Below are 5,855 nucleotides of genomic sequence, written 5' to 3' on the forward strand. Positions count from 1 at the left end.
CCCATGTTTACAATTCATTTAAATGCTAGGCTGTTCTTTTGACCTCTGAATGATCAGAATGCAGCATAGACAGGGACTGTTGATTACATAGCTGACCCTACTCATACATACGTAACGACACAAAACCACAAACATTATCTCCCCACATGTCTTTTGAGGGTTCTTTATTTTGCAGGATGTTTAACCCTTGTTGCAGAATTGCATCGCAGGTATGAAGCATACAAAGAGGTATGCGGCTACTTCGGATTTATGAACAATCTTCATCTACTTTCTGCCTCCGAACTACATGATTCAGCTGTTAAACTACAAAACAAATACAGTACCGACTTACAAGAGGATTTTGCAGATGAACTGGTTCCATTTAGGGAGTTCACAAAAAAACGAGGAAAACAAAATGGCAAAGACACTACTTCAGGTTTTAAGACAACGGAGTCTGCAGTCTGTTTCCCAGTGTCGACATTGCCTTACGGATTTTTTTGACACTGCCAGTAACTAACGCTGGAAGGGAACGATTGTTTTCAAAATCGGTGCTAATAAAAAACAAGAGGAGGTCAAGCATGAATCAGATGAGCCTGAATAATTTGGCTCAAATGTCAATAGAGTATGACGTGCTTAGTCAACTGGATTTCAGTCACATCAACAAGGATTTCTCAGCCCTGAAGACCAGAAAGAAACTAATATAACAGCTGTTTTAGGTAAGAAGTAGGCTATTTTGAATTAACTTAACTAATATTCTACATGTTTTAAGACTGAAATGGAACCACAGAACCGCTTCAAGGTAATTAAAAGGCAAGTTTAGTATAACGTTAGTAGCCTCGATGCCATGATTGTGACCATTTTCTTTTAAATTCGGAAAAAGACTTGTATATGGGGGGGGGGGGACAAAATCTAATAGCCCTGGGCCCACAGAAGAGTTAATCTGGCCCTGCACACAATCCAACAGGATATTAGTTCTCCACAGATCAAGATTTTGAAAAGGATACCCCACAAGGCATGCATTGTATAAAGCCTATCATATATGAAAGTGGTGACTATGAGGGCACCAGGATGCTACGCTGAGGGACAGAGTGTCACGGTGAGGTTTCATTGAGATCAAACGGAAAGCTCCGGGAACGGCTGGTACAATTTTCAAAAGCTTTGGCTCGTTAAGAAATATTAAAATGATTTCTCAGACCATTAAAGAAGCCTGGAGTACCCAACAAAGCTGCCAGACATGTGAGGAAACCGTTTCCTGTGATCTTAGCTGAAGGGTGGGCGGTGTTCAGTCGAGACTTACGGGACACATTGTTATTGAAAACGAACAAAGTATTTTATTTAATCGGCGGTATAGACAAATCAGAACCAGGCTTCCCTCATGACTTCTCTCATCCCAGTCCAAATGCGCACTGCATAGCTCCATTTCCTCTTCCTGGGTCCTGGTTTGAACAGAAAACGGCTTCTCTTGCTTGCCAAAAGTCACAGGTCCAGCAGCTGAAATTCATTATATCAAAAACAGCTAAGGCTAATGACAGAAAATAGATTCAAATGCTTGCAAAATACCGCATATGCTGGTGCACATGGGCAGGTGGACACTTCAGTCAGTCAGCGTTTCCACATGTTTTGGTAAGTGTAATAAACCAAGTTACACCCACAAATGTGGGTGTCCAAATGTGCTTTCTGTATCTCTGACATTTTTCAAAACCATGATGGGCTGACTCCAACCTCTACGGTCCACCACAGCCGGCCTCCATAACCAGTCTGGACTCCAGGGGTAGGGGAAGATTGGCACGAATTGACCCGCAATTCCACAGAGGCGTCTGAATTCAGCTAATGCAGTTCACGAGTGGGCAGGGCCAGATGGGAAAAGCCCAGGTCAAGCTGCTTGGGAGCTGATTTCATTCACAACATCTGTTGGAAAGACCTCAGCTAGGCAGGTTCCTGGGAATGCCCAGCTGGGATGTCAGACTTTCCCTTCCCAATAGTCGTACTGCACCCGTCCTCCCTCACAATATAACTCACCCTCAGGTATTTGAGTCTCCCGTGCTCCAGGAAATGAATGTGACTAACTCAAGAGTTGTAAGTTGGAAAACTTTTCTTCAACCTAGGGCTAAATCATCCGTGCTCCAATTACAGCATCCTGAAAAAGCCAAAGGCATTCAGACAACTCCGGTTCTTTGTATACTTTAATAAGAATCAGCACATCTGTGATAAATAAAGTGGGGGGATAGCCCCCTTTGATGAACACCCAGCCAGCCAACTAGCTGTAAAATCCCTCTTGGTAGCTGTTCTTCACTTGCTTTACCTGTAAAGGGTTAAAAAGTCCCCCAGGTAAAGAAAAAAAAAAGCAGGCACCTGACCAAAAGAGCCAATAGGAAGGCTAGAACTTTTTAAAATGGGGAAAGAAACTTTCCCTTTGTCTGTTGTTCTCTGGGCTGGAGGGACAGAGCAGCCATGCGATAAGCCCAGGTGATCATAAATCATCAGATCATGCCTAAAACGACTTATCGAAACGCCAAATGTGTAAGTAGATCAGAATGTTTAGCTAGCCACAATCAGGTTTATTTTCTTTATTTTGGCTTGTGGATCTCTTCTGTGCTAACCCCTAATGCTTTTGTTTGCTTGTCACCTTTAAGCTGAACCCCCAAGAAAGCTGTTTTGGGTGCTTGATTTTTGTAATTTCTTTATTTTAAGATCTAGCAAAAAGCCTAAGTTCCAGATGTATTTTTTTCCCTTTTTGTTTTTAATAAAATTGACCTTTTTTCAGAACAGGATTGGATTTTTGGTGTCCGAAGAGGTTTGTGCTGGTGGTTTGATTAGCTGGTAGCCACAGCTAATTTCCTTTGTTTTCTTTCTTAGCTCTTCCCCGGAGGGGGGTGAAAGAGCTTGAGGGTACCCCACAGGGAGGAATTCCCAAGTGCTCCTTCCTGGGTTCAAAGGGAGGGTTGGGTTGCATTTGAGTGGTGGCAGCATTTACCAAGCCAAGGTCAGAGAAAAACTGTAACCTTGGGAGTTTAATACAAGCCTGGAGTGGCCAGTATTAATTTTTTAAATCCTTGAGGGCCCCCACTTTCTGCGCTCGAAGTGCCAGAGTGGGGATTCAACCTTGACCGCATCCAAGGCCAGGATGGAAAAAGGATTTGTAAATTCTAAGGCCAGAAGGGACCCTTGTGATTGCGTGAACCCCCTGGAGAACCCTGGCTGGAGACCTGCCCCACAATAATTCCTAGAGCAGAGCCTTTAGGAGCCAAGCCCACCTCGATTTAAGCATTGTCACCGATGGAGAATCCGCCACCACCCTCGGTAAATTGTTCCCATGTTAATTTACACCTTATTTCTAGTGTGAATTTGTCCAGTTTCAACTCCCAGCCATTGGATTGTGTTAAACCAGTGGTTCTCAACCTGCGGCCCAATCAGCACACAGCTGCGGCCCATGTGACATCCTCAGGGCCCTACAGGTTGTGTATCGTGTGGATGCAGCCCCCCTAACACATAGGGAGCTGCATAGAGAACCAGTGTTAGACCTGTCTCTGCCAGATTAAAGAGCCCATTATTAAATATTTGTTCCCCAGGGTGACGGGGTGCTCCACTCACCGCTCGGCTGGCGCCTCCTCCTGGCCGTTCGGGGGGTAACAGCTCACCAGGTCGACACTCTGTCCCACGGCTGCACACGCCGTCTCTCCGCCTTTCTGGGTCTGCAGCCCCCTTCTGTCGCGCCACACGCTGCTGCTGCCTCTTCGTGACTCAGCTCCCCGGCCAGGTCTCTACACGCGTCTTCCCCTGCCGGGGTGCCAATGTCTTCCTTCAGCAGTGCCCGCCAGTCGTCCCCTCCACCCCGTCAGCAGCTGGCAGGGGAACCTGGACATGCCCTCGATTCCGGGTCCCAACTCAGGGACCCCCTAACTTGCAGTCAAGGATTGGTCCCTTCTAGGATGTTCTGACTTTCCCCCGAGCCCTTTCCTTGCCACCTGGCACCTCCCCTTGCTGGGAGTAACTGTGGGCTACCTGTCTCTGCAGCCTCCAAACCCTACTCCCTTCTCCCAGGGAGCATCCGCAGCCTTCCCCAGCAGCCAGTTTCCTGGGTCGGGGGCCAGGAGCCCGAGAGCAGCCTGAAGGCCTTGTCTCTGCCTGCCCGGGGTGCGCTGCCCAGGGCGCGCTGCCCAGGGCAGGTGGAGGGTCCGGGGCTCCCCACAGTTGCCCAGGCTCCCTGAATGGCTCTTACCACGGCCTGGCTCTGGCTTCTGGCCTGGCCAGGGGCGGGGCCTCAGGAAAGAGGAGGACCAGGGCGTGGGGCCTTATGGCGAGGAAGGGCTAAGACCTACCTTAGATTGAAGGCCTACCTTAGATGGAGCAGCACCACAGGGAATCCAGGATAAATGCTGTCCTGAAGTCTCCAGCCTGGGGCCGGGATTTGAACTCTGTCCCACCCAATTTTGGACAGGTGGTGACCCTAGGCCCAACAGGTGGAGCGGGACCAGGTGTTGTCCGGCTCCGTCCCAGCTGGGTGCCAGGCCTCTCCTACCCCTGCTCTGCTCCTTACCCCTCCCGGCTGGCTCGCTGCTTCCCACCAGTCCCCGGCGCCGAGAGGGAGACAAAGCAGGACCCAGCTGCCGTCCGCGCTCAAAGCCACGTGAGGTGGTTACTGTTGCACCACCTGTAGGGGTCTGTCACCGTCCCTCCCTGTCAGTCTTGGAGGGAGGCTACGCCCCCTTGCTACCATGTATCTATAAAGGCAATCCTTAATGAGGAATTAGTAGTCTCAGCATCTGATCCTCTGGGCAGGGCAATAAGCAATCTCTAGGACTCTGGCCCCATGGCAGGGCAGAGCAACATGCAGTCTATAGGCCTCTGGCCTTCTGGGCAGGGCAGAGCAGAGAGCAGTCTTTCGCCTGATCTCCTGGCTCAGGCAGACAGTGGACAAATGCTGGCCTGTTGGTCTAAGGTGGGTAGGCAGCCACCCCAGAGGCGGGGCAGCCACAGAGGGTAGGGGGACCCGGGCCCTCCCTACTCCACCGGGTCCCAGCCCAGGGCCCTAACAGTGGTGGATGGTCCTGCCACTGGGTCAGCAAGGATCCCACCCAAACACGGTGATCTGAATTCTGGCAACACGACCAGACTATTGTCTGGTGTCCATGGGCTACTTCCTACTACCCCTTCGCAGTGTACCTCTGTCTCTTTGTTTCCTCTGTCTCCCCAGGGTACCCGGCCAGCGGCAGTCCCAGCAGCTCCTCTGTGTCCTTACTGGTCGGCAGACTCGGCATCTCCTCTGAGTCCTCGGCACTGCAGAGTTCAGTCTTGGGCATAGGGCTTAGCAGCAGGCAAGTGGCATCTGTCTCCTTCTCTGACCCTTGCACACCTGACCTGCAGGGTCTGCCTTTTACACTTCCTGTCCCGCCCCTCCGCTTCTGATGGGGTGAGCGTGGATTGCCTGGCTTCACCCCATCTCCCCATCAGTCTGGGAGGGAGACCATGCCCCCTTGCTACACCATCCTTGTACCTCGAACAAAACATCCTCATCCGTTATACTGGCATCCCCTCCTTATGTTTACACGGTTTGTGTGTTCCTGTACCACCCTTTTAGGAACTTGTTTACATAGTTACCGGAGAACTCTGGGTGTTCCTGTACCATCCTTTCAGGCCAAGAAAGTGCTTACTTGGTTAGTGGTACTATTCTCACCTTACTTCGGTTCACGCTGTTAGCTATGCCTAGTGCTCCGGCAAGGCCGACAGGTGCTGGGTTAGCAGCTGTTACCCCTTTTTGACCTGAGCAGTGAGTCAAGATTCAGAGCCCTGCAGGTTGTCTCCATTAGGAGGAGAAAGTGATAATGGAGCCAGGCATTTCTCTGTAAATAAACAGGTTTGCAAAGAATGTACAAAGT

General features: G+C 50.1%; 1 long non-coding RNA gene across 1 annotated transcript; it reads right to left on the reverse strand.

Annotated features, from left to right (window-relative positions):
- Positions 1–902: 902 nt before the first annotated feature.
- LOC117889221 lies at positions 903–3,988 on the reverse strand. The gene is made up of 3 exons (XR_004648417.1): positions 3,571–3,988; positions 1,999–2,116; positions 903–1,470 (listed from the first exon to the last, which is right to left on the reverse strand). It is a non-coding gene; the product is annotated as an uncharacterized LOC117889221 (long non-coding RNA).
- Between the last annotated feature and the right edge of the window lie 1,867 nt (positions 3,989–5,855).

This window comes from Trachemys scripta, chromosome 16, assembly GCF_013100865.1.
Source record: "Trachemys scripta elegans isolate TJP31775 chromosome 16, CAS_Tse_1.0, whole genome shotgun sequence".
In the NCBI taxonomy this organism is placed as follows: domain Eukaryota; kingdom Metazoa; phylum Chordata; order Testudines; family Emydidae; genus Trachemys; species Trachemys scripta.